This window comes from Tasmannia lanceolata, unplaced genomic scaffold (genome assembly GCF_043159265.1).
Source record: "Tasmannia lanceolata isolate RefF3 unplaced genomic scaffold, GAP_Taslan_0.1 ptg000006l, whole genome shotgun sequence".
Taxonomy (NCBI): Eukaryota; Viridiplantae; Streptophyta; class Magnoliopsida; order Canellales; family Winteraceae; genus Tasmannia; species Tasmannia lanceolata.
Genome location: NW_027518683.1, coordinates 44,254,596 through 44,271,817, shown reverse-complemented (window position 1 = coordinate 44,271,817; position 17,222 = coordinate 44,254,596). Strand labels below are relative to the sequence as shown.

Here is a 17,222-nt window from a genome sequence, read left to right as displayed (position 1 = left end):
CTGTGATGGTCCATAGCAAATTCCTTTGTTTAAATGCATTTTCAAAAGCTTTGAATGCAATAGACCATATCATTTGATTTTCCAAGAAACCATAGAATCATCTTTTGCTTTGAATGCCCAAAGCCCATAAGGCCATAACTACCATTTACTTACTGAGGAATGATAGGTGTGAGGGCTCTCTTTAGGCAAGGGCTAAAGAAGGGCCCTTGAATATATCCACATCATTAAGTGCAACCAAATTCAGTTTCTCAACCGACTTTAAAAGTGACGTGGATCTATCCAGGGGCCTTCTCCAGCCCTTCATAAAGAGAGCCCTTGCATCTGTCATTCCTCTTACTTATAACTTCTTGTTGAAAGAAAAGGTAAAGGTTTTGGGCGGTGATAAATTCACCTGCTTCTATGACGAATTCATCTCATGTTTTTCAAAATGGATGGTCCACGTATGGTGTGAATGGAATCTTGGTCCTGAAGTTGGGACAGGGGAACCTATCCTTATTGGGTTTTGTTAACGAGTGCCCCGGGGGCACTCGTTAAGGTGCTTTGAAAATGTAAATATGCAATAAATTTGCATAGGGATTAAGAGTTTTACATGGCTTTTGAGTCATTTTTCTCAAAAAAGGTGTAGATTTACATTTTCAAAGCCCCCTAACGAGTGTCCCCGGGGCACTCGTTAACAGAACCCATCCTTATTTACCACACGGTAGTTTTTGTGTTGTCATTTTTTGAACTATCTGATCCCCCCATTTTACACCAATTATATTTGAAGGTTAATATCATCCTATTGAGAAGATTTTTGGGAAATTGTCTAATCTACTTCAAGGATCAACAGATGAATCTCTTAGGTCATTCAAATAGGTGGGCCCTACTATATTTTCTTCGCACCCTTGCAAAAATAAGATGAGAGCAAAGGGGCCTTCTATTGGTTGTACCTCACCGATCTTCTTCTTCTATTACAAAGTTTTTTTCTGTTAATTTTTGGGTCTTTCAAAAGGATATTTGTATGTAAAATCGCGACTGTTGATCTTTGATGCGATCGACATGATCGTTGAAACATCCCATGCGCAAAGTACAGGCTTTTCAAGGTGGAAAAATGAATAAGACATCATAGATCAAGGGCTGAGATTATTAGATTATTCAATTGATTTGGCCAGACTTAGGTAGTTGTCCGGACCTTACTTTCCATGCGCAAGTCTATTGATAAAGTTGATGCGTCCATGTCCCTCTGTGCTCACTTTTGATAAAAGTTTATGCTAGAGAATATCAGATCTGATTGGATATGATTGGATTGTGGTGGATTAGGCAAATCAGTTGGATTAGGATTACATCTTAGATTAGGTTTATCTCCTTCCATGTTTACTTGTAACTGCTTATTTAAGCACACGTTACTGATTAATGAAAGTATTCTAGATTAGCAGAAATCCAAATTCTACATGGTATCAGAGCAGGTTGGTCGGACCTAGCCTGAGCACAACCTCGGCTATTTCATTATCCGGCGGACGACCAATTAGCCGCCGTCCGCCGTGCACTACACCCATCATCCTATCTGCAAACCCAGACTTCTTGTCTTCTTGCGGAGCTTTCTCAAACATCTAATAAAATAGCTACAAATCCAAATCATTTCTGCTTCCCTTCCCTGTTCAAGTTCAATATTCAACCGGATCTCCAACCCGTCAACGTGTAACCTTCGTCTACATACAGGGAGATATCAAATTGAAATTTGGATCTCACATTCTAAATCATTGGCCAACACGGACTGGTCACCTGCGATGTCAAATCCGATTGCCGCAAACAGTTTTTTTTCCCCTTCTATTTCAAAAGAGAAGGATGAAATTAGCATCCTCTATTCGATTAACCTCTCCTCCAGATTTGATAAGCACACCCCTTCCAGTCTCATATGTCCCCAAATTTCCAGTTTGATCATATCTTTCACTCCCTCCTTTTGTCCTTAGACACCCCGTTTTTCATTTTTTGCCAAATAGCACCCATGCTTAAATGAAAGGTTGCAGCATCACCCATTTCTCTATTTTCTCATTTCCTAATCCTTGCACGGGAATGGTACGTTCCCTCCGTCACCCCAGAATGAAAGGGGTGATCTCATAGTTCTTGGTCTGTGAAGATGCGTTGTTAGGTGCTTTTTTCCCATTGAGGCCAAACCCACCTATGCTCGAGAGATAGTTGTCCATAAACTGATAAGGGATGTATGGAATGGAAAATACCGGAACAGAAAGAATGGGCAAGGAATAAAAATCTCACCGTTGATCCATTTGTAATACGTGAATGGGAGAAAAATCGGGATCAAACCTCTTAGATCTATTTACTTCGGCGAAAGAAAAAAAGGGGCTTGTCCAAAGCTTTGTTATTTTAGTTTCTTTGCACCCCTATCCATCTTCTTGGATTTTCTCTCTTGCCATAAATCCACCTCTCATATTGATAACAGCACCCCCCTATTTTAATCGCACCACCCATTTATTCCCATTTCATACTCTCATTGATAACCCTCCCCAAATTTGATATATGCACTCTTCTCCATCCCATGTCCTAAGATTCAAAGTTTTGTATTATCGTTGCAGCATCATTCTCAGCCGCAAACCGTCGCTTCTCTTCATTATTTTTTTCTTTCACCTATTCAGCTGAGCTACCCCTCTGTGGTGAGTGCCTGAAATAGGAGCTCTTCTCAGTTGAGGGGCCTCTCTCCTTGAGGTTCGTGCCTGAGAGAACAATTTCTCTCTTGTTCGGTATTCAAAATCGACCCATGATATATGTCCATCGAGGCTTTGGTCCATAGTGACCCACTTTTATGAGGTTCGGTAATCCAAAACCGGCCCATGATAATTCTCCCATCGTGGCTTGAGTTTGATTCAACCAACTAAGGCTCTTTGCAGCACATCAACAAAGCGGCACCTTCTTCGACAAACATGTGTTATCATCATTGGCGACTTCGGTCATCATCATCAAGGGATCTTCGTCATCCACTTTCGGCAGTGTGCCTTGCATTTTGATTAAATTTGCAATTTGGGGAATTCAATTGTATTGGGGAATTTCATTGTAATCAAACGTATGTTTACGTTTGAGGGGGCATGTTAGAGAATATCAGATCTGATTGGATATGATTGGATTGTGGTGGATTAGGCAAATCAGTTGGATTAGGATTACATTGTAGATTAGGTTTATCTCCTTCCATGTTTATCTGTAAGTGCTTATTTAAGCACAAGTTACTGATTAATGAAAGTATTCTAGATTAGCAGAAATCCAAATTCTACACTTCTTGTCTCTCAGTGCACTCGCTTTATTATTTTCTCCATTGGTTCGTTCTTGGGATTTTCTTCTTTTGGTATGGCAGAAAAAGCACAACTATTTGTATCCCCTATTCTTGATGCCTTGTATTGGCCGTAAGTATATGTTATTAGAGGGAATACACGTGCGCCCCACTTAATAATTAATATTTTTCAATATATTATACAAAATAGGCATATTACATATGAGAGATCCAAATGTATATATGTTTGAGTTTTCGTGAAAATACACATACACATGTAAAAAAAGAATAATGGATCTCACCAATATGGATTATATCTAAACCATTCATTTGTTAGCCCTTGTGTAGATAGGCTTTGTCTCAAAAAAAATCACTCTAGTTGTTCAATTTTTGTTGGTTTTTAGTTTTGAACTTTCTAAACCGCCCATTTTATGCCAAATATATTGATGGTTTATGACCATCCTATGAAAAAGATTTTTGGGACATGGTCTATCTATTGCAAGATTAATAAAAGAATTTCTTAGATTAACTAATTGGTGGGCCTTACTATACATTTTTTTTGCACGTGTTTTTTCTCCACAAAAGTACATAATTTAAAATCTCTTACTACAGAAGGACTCTTCGGAAGACCCATCTAATTCTCCCAACTATTCTACAAGTTAAATTCTAGGCAAATATTTGTCTCCTCCGTATTGACTACTTATATCACTAATCTACAAGGTAACTACCTGTATCCAAACAGAGCCTAAACCTAGAGTGAATGGAATTTCTAAAATTTGACTAATCCACATGAATTAGGGAAAGCCTATCTTTTCTTTTGAGTGTGGGGAGTCGGCCTGACAAATTTGACTAGTCCCCATATTGTGTGAATGAAATCTCAATCCCAAAACAGGGATAGCAAAAACCTATCCTCCTTTTCCACCTGATTTTTTGAATTACCTGAACTATCCATTTTACACCAAATATATTGGAGGGTTAAGATCATCTTGTGAAGAAGATTTTTGGGATAGTCACAGTTGAATGTATTAGATATACAAATAGGTGGTGGACCTTATGTTACTTTTTTTCCGCATGTATTTCCAAGAAAATACATGTTAAAATCATCATTTACATAAGTTTTGGGGCCGTGATAAATTCACCCCTTCTATGATGAATGCACCTCGTATTTTTCAAAATGTGAGTCCCTCATTAGATGGGAGGGTTAGAACCATCCTATGGGAATGATTTTTGGGGCACAACCTATTTACATTGTGGCCCATCAAATACACAGTTTGGATCAACCTATAGTGTGGACTGTACAGTCCATTTTTGAAAAATACGGGGTGAATCCATCCTAAAATGTGGTGAATTTATCACTAGTTTTTCTGTGAAACAAGTGATGTCCAATCTCTGTCAAGGTCAACTAATTTTTGGGTCCTTCAAACGGATATTTACTTAAAATCGAGACCGTTGATCTTTTATACCATTATTATGTAATCTACAATCCGACAATCGAGATAATTATTGTACATGAGTTCTAACTTCTAAGGTAGTTATTATGTATTGAAAATGAAAGAGTCCTTGTATGTTTTCTAGGGTCCTTTATGCCGGGTTAATTCTCGAAGAGTCCTTGCACTTATGGGACTACAATTGTGTTTAATGTGGTTAGCTATTTTAGGAAGTGGCTTGTGTCTATAAGTATGTATTATCTGTGTAGAGATTGAATGGAAAAGGTAAAAGAAGAAAGTTAAAGGCTGAAACAAGAGAAAAGAAGAAGAGTACTAGAGATTTAGAGAATGGAGAAGAACACCAAGTTTATGGGAAATGGGAGATCAAAGCTAAGGCTTATTCAATGGAGGGTTCAGATCAATCAAAGGTGGGACCCACAATGCCATGGAGGACGTATCCATGTTAGGTGAAGACCTCACCTAACATCGTTTTCTTTTTTGTTTGTTGATTAAACTATGTAATAAACCATTAAAGCAAAGCATTAGGTGAAAGTATAAAAAAAAGAGACTTTCATTAGACGGAAGAGTAAGAGAGTATTCTAATTTCTATACCTTGTGAGACTTTTTCTCTCCTTTTTTTTTTTTATTCCTTTCGGTGTATTGCCTTTCAAAAAGTCAATTAAACCTTTTAATTGACATTATCTGCGTGTCTTGTTGTTTGATTGCTTTGAATTGGTTCTGCACCTGCTATCCTATTGCATTACTGCATTCAGAAAGGCCATCTCTTGCAAGAAGAAGAAACACAAAGCAGGTGCACACACATTTCTAATTGATATTCCTTCCACCATTCATTTGTTAGCCCTTGTGTAGATAGGCCACGTCTCAAAAATTCTCACTCTAGTTGTTGAATTTATGTTGGGACATGGTCTATCTATTGCGAGATCAATAAAAGAATTTCTTAGGTTAACTAGTAGGTGGGCCATACTATACATTTTTTAGCACAAGTTTTTTTTTTTCAACAAAAAAGTACATAATTTAAAATCTTTTACTACAAACGGACTGTTCGGAAGACCATGTAATTTCCCCACTATTCTACAAGTTAAATCCTAGGCAAATGTTTGTCTCCTCCGTATTGACTACTCATACCACTAATCTACAAGGTAACTACCTGTATCCAGACAGAGCCTAAACCTATAGTGAATGGAATTTCTAAAATTTGACTAATCGGCATGAATTAGGGAAAACCTATCTTTACTTTGAGTGGGTGAGTCAGCCTGATAAATTTAACTAGTCCCCATATTGTGAGAATGAAATCCCTATCCCAAATAGAGATGGGAAAAACCTATCCTTCTTTTCCGTGTGATTCTTTGAATTACCTGAACCATCCATTTTACACCAAATATATTGGAGGGTTAAGATCATCTTGTGAAGAATATTTTTGGGGTAGTGTCTAATCCACACAGTTGAATGTATTGGATATACAAATAGGTGGTGGACCTTATGTTACGTTTTTTCCGCATGTATTTCCAAGAAAATGCATGTTAAAATTATCTATTACGTAAGTTTTGGGGTCGTGATAAATTCACCCCTTCTATGATGAATGCACCTCGTATTTTTCAAAATGTGAGTCCCTCATTAGATGGGAGGGTTAGAACCATCCTATGGGAATGATTTTTGGGGCACAACCTATTTACAATGTGGCCCATCAAATGGGCGGTTTGGATCAACCTATAGTGTGAACTGTACAGTCCATTTTTGAAAAATACGGGTGAATCCATCCTAAAATGTGGTGAATTTATCATTAGTTTTTCTATGAAACAAAGTGGTGGCCAATCACTGTCAAGGTCAAACACTTAATTTTTGGGTCCTTCAAACGGATATTTACTTAAAATCGAGACCGTTGATCTTTTATACCATTATGATGTAATCTACAATCCGACAAATTTGACTAAACTTGGTTCTTCTTCTTCTCTCTCTCACTGCTCTCTCTCTCTCTCACTGTAGACAAACATCTTGGGATTTTCTTGTTTCCTTAAGAGAAAGTATGGCAGAAATGGTACAAATGTTTGTATCCTCTGTTCTTGGTGCACTGTTTGGCAATCTGACGGAATCGGCAATACAAGAAATGAAATCAATATGGGGTGTTGGTGTTGAGGAGGAGGTGGAAAAGTTAGAGAGGAAAGTGAAATTAATTCAAGGCGTGATTGAAGATGCTGAGGAAAAGCAATTTCACTCTAAGGCTGTTGGAAGTTGGCTTCGAGAACTCAAGAATATCGCCTACGACGCTAATGACATATTGGACGATGTTGCTTTGGATGCTCAATCAAGCAAGAAACAGAAGGTAGGGGCTGTCCGGTACATCTCTTCTATTTTCCAGTACGAACGTGACATAGCACGTGAGATAAGGGAGATTAGTGGAAGGTTAGATGTGATTGTAAAGGAAGGACATGACCTCCATCTCGAAATTAGAAGAGATGGAGGGAGGGGTTCCCAAATCGAGCAGGAGCGACGGGTCAAGACGCATCTGATGTTATTGGTAGACAAGTCGACAAAGACAAAATCATACAATTGTTGGTTTCAGATGATGATGATAAATTGTACTCTGTTATTTCCATAGTTGGCATGGGTGGGGTTGGGAAGACTACTCTTGCTCAATTCGTCTACAACGATCAGAGGGTCAAGACGCATTTTGGGCTCAGAGTGTGGGCTTGTGTGTCTGATGATTTTAATGTGTTGAGAATAACAAATGCACTTGTTGAATCTGCAAGTGGAAGCAAGTGCGATCTCTCATACCTGGATGCCGCTCAACATCACCTCGAAGAGAAACTCAACGGTCAGAAATTTTTAATTGTTCTCGATGACGTGTGGGGTGAAAATCAAATTCATACTCATTGGGACACTCTACGAGCTCCTTTTGGAGTTGGAGCGAAAGGAAGTAAAATTATCATTACTACACGGGATGAAAGGGTTGAAAGGATGTTGGGCGCAATTCCTTCCCACCATTTGGAGGTTTTACCAGATGCTGATTGTTGGGAATTGTTTACTCGGCGTGCTTTTGCGGGAGGGATTTCAAATGCCTTTCCGGAACTGGAGGAAATCGGTAGGCAAATTGTGAAGAAATGCAAAGGCCTGCCTTTGGCAGTAAAGACATTGGGGGGAATCTTGTCTTATAAAAGGACTGTGAACGAGTGGGAAAGGATTTTGACAAGCGAAATATGGAAGGATGATGATAATAAAATTTTGCCAGCTTTGAGATTGAGCTATTGTCACCTGCCAGCCAATCAAAAGCATTGTTTTGCCTATTGTGCCAAATTTCCTAAAGATCATCAGTTTGAGAAAGATGTGTTGGTCCGACAATGGATGGCTACAGGCTTCATTCAAATCAAAGGAAGCACACTCCTAGAAGATATTGGTGGGGAGATATTTGATGATTTATTACTAAAGTCTTTCTTTCAATATTCTCACCAAGTCTTCTTTCCGGAGACTTCAATATACGTGATGCATGATTTAATGCATGATCTAGCAGAATCTGTCTCAGGGGATGAATGTTGTAGAATGGAAGACGGTATGCCACGAAGCTTCCCTGAAATGGCACGTCATTTATCATGGACTGACGTCAAAGAGGGTTCAATGTCTTTGGAGGCCTTGAGCAAATTTAAGAGATTGCGAACTTTACAACTGACGACTCCATCTTCCATCGACAACCAGATTCTCAATGATGCATTGATGGAGTTGAGATGCCTGCGTGTATTGGATTTGAATGGATCTGAAATCGACAAGTTGCCGGATTCGATTGGCCATTTGAAACATCTACGCTACCTTGACCTCTCTGGCACGAAGATAGAGAGGCTGTCTGAATCAGTAAGTAATCTCTGTAATTTGCAAATGCTAGTTCTGAAATCTTGCTGGAATCTTAAAGGGCTACCCAAAGGTATCACAAATCTAGTTAATCTACGGCATATTGTTGTAGAGTCAATTCCTTTGCCAGGAATTGGAAAATTAACTTCGCTCCAAACATTGCCGCATTTCAAGGTGTGCAAAGAGAGTGGTTGTCAGATAGGAGAGTTGAATCACCTGAGTAACATTAAAGGAAGACTTGACATTTCGGGTCTTGAGGATGTGCAAAACATAGAGGAGGCTAAAGAAGCCAATTTGAAAGATAAGGAATACCTTAACGAGTTGAGATTGAAATGGCACCGAGATGACAGGTTACAAGATGGAAGAGTCAATGACGATGGGGTATTGGAAGGCCTCCAACCTCATGCCAACCTCAAAGAATTACATATAAAATCCTACGGCGGTGTGAGTTTTCCAAGTTGGATGTCACATCTCTCCAATCTGACTTCCATTACCGTTGTGGATTGTAGAAATTGCGAACATCCCTTTCCTCTTGATTGCCAGCTACCTTCTCTTTGTGAGCTCACCTTACAGAACTGCCCCAAGCTGCAGACGTTGCCCGCTGACCTTCCTGCCGTCACAAAGTTAAATATAAATGGTTGCGGAGAATTGAGTGCCCTTCCGAGGCTCCCATCTATTTGTGACTTAGAACTCATTAGTTGTGGCGTGAAGATGCTATTAAGCTTGACAATGCCTTGCCCTATCTCTCTTCAAAGGTTAAGCATACGAAGGTGTGATCAGTTGGAGTGCTGTCTCGAGAAGGTCTCTTTGCAAGATCTAACCTCTCTCCAACATTTGCAAATCTCCGACTGCCCAGGACTAAAGTCCTTGGGATATGGAGAGGGGGGGCTTCCCACCACGCTGAAATCTCTAAGAATTGTCGGATGTCCTATTCTCAAGTCCATGCCTACTCGCCTGGAAAACCTCACCTCCCTTGTAGAGTTATCCATTGCTACTCAACTCCCACTTTTCTCAAAAGAGTCAGTGCTGCCCATGACAATTAAAGACCTTCAAATATTTTCATGTGACAATCTCATGTCCTTGCCCAAGGGGATGCAAAGCCTCACCTCTCTCAAAAAATTGGTAATCCGTGAATGTCCTCAACTCCATTCCTTGTTTCCAGATGATGAAAATAATGACTATGGGCTACCCACCGAGCTCATTACTCTAGAAATCCATACTTGTCCTAATCTCAACTCCTTGCCCAAGGAGATGCAAAGCCTCACCTCTCTCAAAAAATTGGTAATACGTGAATGTCCTCAACTCCATTCATTGTTTCTAGATGATGAAAAGAATGACCCTAGGCTGCCCACCACGCTCAAAACTCTAGAAATCTCCGCTTTTCTTAATCTCAAGTCCTTGCCCAAGTGGATGCAAAGCCTCCCCTGCCTCAAAGAATTGGTAGTCCATGAATGTCCTCAATTATTTGCTGATGATGAAAATAATGACCATGGGATACCCACCACTCTCAATAGGCTAGAAATCGCTATTTGTCCTAATCTCAAGTCCTTGCCCAAGGGGATGCGAAGCCTCACCTCTCTCGCATATTTGAGAATCATAAGTTGTCCTCAACTCTTTTCGTTGTTCCCTGATGATAACAACAATGAGTATGGGCTGCCCACCACTCTCGTCTCTCTTTTCGTCTACAATTGCAAAAATCTCAAGTCCTTACCCAATGGGATGCAAAACCTCACATCCCTCAATGATTTAAGTATTCATTACTGTCCCGAAATATCATCCTTGCCAGAAGATGGCCTCCCCACTACACTTACACTCTTACATATTTCTGGATGTCCTAAATTGAAGGAATCATGTCAAAAGAACGACGGCCAAGATTGGCCCAAGATACAACACATCCCCCACTTTTGGTGCATCTAATCGTCATCTAGACAAAGGTGCATCCTCTTTCCCTGTTTAAACATTTTCTACCATTGCTTATTATTATTATTATTATTATTTTAATCTTCATGATTTTAAGAAAAATTAAAGAAACTAAGCCAAGTACAAAACATGGCAGAAGGTGGTAACATGAACGGAGGAGTCTAAGAATTAGAGCGAGAGCTGAATCGATGGAATTCGGTGGTGGAAAGAGATTCTAGAATGTAGATGGGATTAAAGGATAGATTGTTGGATTACTCTCAGTTCCTCTACCTTGCCGTCCAAAACCATGACAGGTAAACAAAGATAAGTAATTTTTTCATTTTCATTAACACAAAATTGGAGCATTTCGTCTGCTTTTTTTGTATGATTCTTCATGGTTTTTTTTTTTTTTTTTTAGTAATATTCCAAAGATTTACTATTTAACTCTGGAATCATTGAAAATGCTATCTGGAATCATTAAAAATGCTCTCTTTTTTAAGTAAGTTTTAGAAAAATAAGAATTAGGATTCTAACCAGTACCGTGTTGGATTGTATATGCTCTCCGTTTTAGAACTAATGTTTTAGAACTAATTCCAAAGAAAATCGAATTTTATGGAAAAGATAAAAACCACTTTTTTAGGGTTCAAGCTTCGGTACTAATTAGAAAAGAAAACGTTTTATAAAGAATCTCAATTCGCATACTTTTTCTGGGACCCACTTTGGGTTTATCCAAATCCCAAAAGGAATTAAACCCACATGGCCGGAGGTAAGTTCCTCAAATTAAATAAAGTCTAACAACATGGTCTATCTATTGCAAGATTAATAAAAGAATTTCTTAGATTAACTGCTAGGTGAGCACAGGTTTTTTTTTTCCACAAAAAAAGTACATAATTTAAAATCTCTTACTAAAAAAAGTCTAAAATCTCTTACTACAAAAGTACATAGTTTAAAATCTCTTACTACAAAATTCGGAAAACCATCTAATTCTCCCCACTATTCTACAAGTAAAATCCTAGGCAAATGTTTGTCTCCTCCGTATTGACTACACATACCACTAATCTACAAGTTAACTACCTGTATCCAAACAGAGCCTAAACCTAAAGTGAATGGAATTTCTAAAATTTGACTAATCTGCATGAATTTGGGAAAACCTATCTTTACTTTGAGTGGGTGAGTCGGCCTGACAAATTGGACTAGTCTCATATTGTGAGTAGGGCTACAAACGAGCTGAGCTGAGCCAAACATTGGGGTGTTTGTGCTCGGCTCGCTTAGTTCGAGGGTCGGCTCGTATTCGGCTCACCAAAATTCAACAAAGCTTGAGCTCGGCTCAGCTCGGCTCGTTTATTAAACGAACAAGCCCGACCCGAACATTTAATGAGCCGAACTGAGCAAGGCTCGAGCTTGGTTGGGTTGGGGTTCGGCTCGTTTACTAAACATGCCATCAAAACATGAGGTGTAAAATGGTGCGCTAGATGCATAGATTTGGTTAGAGAAGGTGGACCCCACCTCACCAACAAAATTAGGGGTAAAATTGTGGGTCTTGCCTTATACATAGGTTTGGGTAGAGATAGTGGGCCTCCCATGTTACGCTTGAGATGTAAAATAGTGGGTCCAACGATATGCATGGGTTTCGATAGAGTCAACAGACTCAAACATATGACCCCGTTCTTTACACTTAAGTGATAGACCTATTATTTTCGGATGTATATTTTACATACAGCCACTCAAACATGCTATTGAAAATGCAAACCAGGTCGAACCCCTATTTATTTGATACGGTATACTCCTCAAACCTGCTCTGGATTTGTTCCATAGCGAAGACCCAAATAAGGAGCTTTTCTTCATCGAAGGTAAGACCCTTGAGTTTCCATTTCAAATAGTATGCCAATCAGCCACTTAAACACTTTAGTCATATACCCAAATCCAAAACAAATCCTGGGAAATAAAGGTCTACATATTTGGATAAAAAAAAGTACCGAAAACCAAAATGAATAATGCTAAGAACTAAGGATCACCATTCTCAGTTTTTCTTCAATCTGGCAAAAAAAAAAGGGTTAAATTGTTAGGAAAAAAAAAAGGGTCAGAAATTTTTAATTGTTCTCGATGACGTGTGGGGTGAAAATCAAATTCATACTCATTGGGACACTCTACGAGTTCCCTTTGGAGTTGGAGAGAAAGGAAGTAAAATTATCATTACTACACGAGATGAAAGGGTTGCAAGGATGTTGGGCACAATTCCTTCCCACCATTTGGAGGTTTTACCAGATGCTGATTGTTGGGAATTGTTTACTCGGCGTGCTTTTGCGGGAGGGATTTCAAATGCCTTTCCGGAACTGGAGGAAATCGGTAGGCAAATTGTGAAAAAATGCAAAGGCCTGCCTTTGGCAGTAAAGACATTGGGGGGGATCTTGTCTTATAAAAGGACTGTGAGCGAGTGGGAAAGGATTTTGACAAGCGAAATATGGAAGGGTGATGATAATAAAATTTTGCCAGCATTGAGATTGAGCTATTGTCACCTGCCACCCAGTCAAAAGCATTGTTTTGCCTATTGTGCCAAATTTCCTAAAGATCATTGGTTTAAGAAAGATGAGTTGGTCCGACAATGGATGCCTACGGGCTTCATTCAACCCAAACGAAGCACACTCCTAGAAGACATAGGTGGGGAGATATTTGATGATTTATTACTAAAGTCTTTCTTTCAATATTCTCACCATGTCTTCTTTCTGAAGACTTCAATATACGTGATGCATGATTTAATGCATGATCTAGCAGAATCTGTCTCAGGGGATGAATGTTGTAGAATGGAAGACGGTATGCCACGAAGCATCCCTGAAATGGCACGTCATTTATCATGGACTGACGGCAAAGAGGGTTCAATGTCTTTGGAGGTCTTGAGCAAATTTAAGAGATTGCGCACTTTACGACTGTGGGCTCCATCTTCCATTGACAACCAGATTCTCAATGATGCATTGATGGAGTTGAGATGCCTGCGTGTATTGGATTTGAGTAATTCTAAAATCGACAAGTTGCCGGATTCGATTAGCCATTTGAAACATCTACGCTACCCTGACCTCTTTGGCACGAAGATAGAGAGGCTGCCTGAATCAGTAACTAGTCTCTGTAATTTGCAAACGCTAGGTCTGAATTATTGTTCGAAACTTATAGGGCTACCCAAAGGTATCACGAATCTAGTTAATCTACGGCATATTGTTTCAGAGTTAATTCCTTTGCCAGGAATTGGAAAATTAACTTCGCTCCAAATATTGCCGCATTTCACGGTGTCCGAAGAGAGTGGTTGTCAGATAGGAGAGTTGAATAACCGGAGTAACATTAAAGGAAGACTTGACATTTCGGGTCTCGAGTATGTGCAAAACATAGAGGAGGCGAAAGAAGCCAACTTGAAAGATAAGAAATACTTTAATGAGTTGAGTTTGGAATGGGGCCGAGATGACAGTTCACAAGATGGAAGAGTCAATGATGATGGGGTATTGGAAGGCCTCCAACCCCATGCCGACCCCAAATATTACATATAAAATCCTACGGCGGTGTCAGTTTTCCAAGTTGGATGTCACATCTCTCCAATCTGACTTGCATTACCGTTGAGGATTGTAGAAATTGCGAACATCTCTTTCCTCTTGATTGCCAGCTACCTTCTCTTTGTAAGCTCACCTTACAGAACTGCCCCAAGCTGCAGGAATTGCCCGCTGACCTTCCTGCCGTCACAGAGTTACTTATAAATGGTTGCGGAGAATTGAGTGCCCTTCCGAGGATCCCATCTGTTTGTGACTTAAAACTTTTTAGATGTGGCGTGAAGATCAAGCTTGACAACGCCTTGCTTTACCTCTCTTGAGAGGTTAAGCATAAAAAGGTGTGATCAGTTGGAGTGTTGTCTCGAGGAGGTCTCTTTGCAAGATCTAACCTCTCTTCAACATTTGCAAATCTCTAACTGCCCACGACTAAAGTCCTTGGGATATGGAGAGGGGGGGCTTCCCACCACGCTCAAATCTCTAAAAATTGAGCCGATGTCCTAATCTCAAGTCCATGCCGACTCGGCTGGAAAACCTCACCTCCCTTGTAGAGTTATCCATTGCCACTCAACTCCCGCTTTTGTCAGAAGAGTCAGTGCTGCCCATGACAATTCAAGACCTTCAAATATTTTCATGTGACAATCTCATGTCCTTGCCCAAGGGGATGCAAAGCCTCACCTCTCTCAAAAATTTGGTAATCCGTGAATGTCCTCAACTCCATTCCCTTTTTCCAGATGATGAAAATAATGACTATGGACTGCCCACCACGCTCAATATTCTAAAAATCTATACTTGTCAAAATCTCAAGTCCTTGCCCAAGGGGATGCAAAGCCTCACCTCTCTCACAAATTTGATAATCGATAGTTGTCCTCAACTCTTCTCGTTGTTCCCTGATGATAACAACAATGAGTATGGGCTGCCCGCCACTCTCGTCCATCTTTCCGTCGACAGTTGCGAAAATCTCAAGTCCTTACCCAATGGGATGCAAAACCTCACATCCCTCAATGATTTACGTATTAGAAACTGTCCCGAAATATCATCCTTGCCAGAAGATGGCCTCCCCACTACACTTAAAAGTTTGTATATTGTTGGATGTCCTAAATTAAAGGAATCATGTCAAGAGAACGACGGCCAAGATTGGCCCAAGATACAACACATCCCCCGATTTAGCTGCTGGTAATCGTCATCTAGACAAAGGGGCGTCCTCTTTCCCCGTTTAAACATTTTCTACCATTGCATTAATATTATTATTATTTTAATCTTCATGATTTTAAGAAAAATTAAAGAAACTAAGCCAAGGAGGGTCCTTCTGTACAAAACATGGCAGATGTAGAAACATGAACGGAGGATTTTAAGAATCAGAGCGAGAGCTGAATCGATGGAATTTGGTGGTGGAAAGAGATTCTAGAATGTAGATGGGATTAAAGGATAGATTGTTGGATTACTCTCAGTTCCTCTACCTTGCCATCCACAACCAAGACAGGTAAACAAAGATAAGTATTTCTTTCATTTTCATTGACACAAAATTGGAGCATGTCTGTCTGCTTTTTTTGTATGATTCTTCATGTTTTTTATTTTGTAATATACCAAAGATTTACTATTTACAAAATTAAAGGATTCATAAATGCTTATAAATGGTGTTTGGCAACATGGATCCAATGGGCGCGCCCTTGTGCTTGTTTTTTTGCTAGCATGCCTCATTTTGAGATGGGTGCCCTTATCAAAACTCATGCCCTTGTCAAAACAAGGCTTAAAGATGTCTATCTATTACTATGAGCGGCCTTACCCAAAGGGGGGTGATGAAAACATCCAATCTTTAGATTAGAGTTTCAGTTAGGATGAGATACTAATAGATTTCGTTTAGACTTTCTATGTTGGTTGAGATAAGAATCTTATTCAATAGTAAATGTATAGGGTGGATCTAAGCTTTTTGAGAACTTTCCTCCAATTATCGTATCTTATAATAATTTCGAACTAGATTATGGCCTTTCTAAAACAAATTGTGTGAGAGAGGGAGAGATCTTAGGAGAACTTCATGCATCTAAATTTTAGAGGCGTAGGTTGGTTTCCTTCCTAAATTTTGTTAGAAATGGGTTCGGATTTGTTGTTAGGATTTTAATAGAACGAGATATCCTATTGGATCCTATATATTTAGGAAGAGAGAAAGTGGACAAAGATTTCCATGTATACATTTAGGAAGCTTCTTTGGTTAATCAATTACATGTGATTTTTTAGATTGAGAAATTAAAAACATTAGGAAGTCTCTTAAAATGTCATGACTTGCAAGGGAGAAGGTTTGGTAGATTTTTGAGGAGCTTAAGGGATTGATTAGAAAAATTATTTAGGAATTTTCTTTTGAATTGTTGAGAGAGAGAGAGAGAGAGAGAGAGTATTCTAATTGGTCTAGAGCGATTGAGAGAAATTTTCAATACAAATGTTCAAATGGATGCGTAATAGCCATTTAAGGCAGCAGAGAGAGCAGTAGTCATGAATAAAGTTAAAGTACAATACTTAAAGCTTCATACCACAACATGCAGAGAAAATGTTCCCCTGACGATTTTATATGATTTCCACCACCTGATTTTTTAAAAATTTTTGGGGAAACTTCCTTTCGAAGGGACGTCCAGGTGACAGAGAGAGAAGAGATGAAAAAAAAAAAAAGAGAGAGAAGGGGGAGAAAGAAAGAGAGAGAAGATAAAGAAGATGAATACTGTTCTTTTAATGGTGGAAGAACAGATGTCTATACATCTGTGACAATTAAAAATGTTGATATTATAAAATAAATGCTTTGATAAAAGAATTGGGGCATATATCCAAAAGAAAAATTGAAACTTGCGTAAATCTTAAAAACCTGAAAGGGTCCTACACGGTTGATCATGGACTGAGAGGTCGATCGTCCAGGTTCTATTATTTGGGTACAATCGATCGTTTATTCGAATTTTAGGATAAGTGGCGCCTTGACACATTTTGGTGACATATTTCAAGGGAACATTATTGTAGACACCCCTATTTTGCTCCGCTTTATCCAACAAAGGCATTTGTTAGTTCTCCTCATTTTAAGTCCGTTCCCTATGTTTTCCTGTCGTTTTCCATTGTTTTCCATCAATTTCCATTTCATTTCCATCCATTTTCTCTAGGGGTATTTTTAGTGAAAAATTCAAATTCCAAAGGGCTAGTATTTCGGTCAATTTGACTACGGGATGACTTAATTTCAAAAATTTCGGTTTCTACTGGGTCCATTATCATTTTAAAATT

General features: G+C 39.2%; 1 pseudogene; it reads left to right on the top strand.

The window, feature by feature from the left end:
• The first annotated feature begins 6,670 nt into the window (after positions 1 to 6,670).
• LOC143879049 (uncharacterized) lies at positions 6,671 to 15,592 on the top strand (annotated as a pseudogene).
• The last annotated feature ends 1,630 nt before the right edge of the window (positions 15,593 to 17,222 follow it).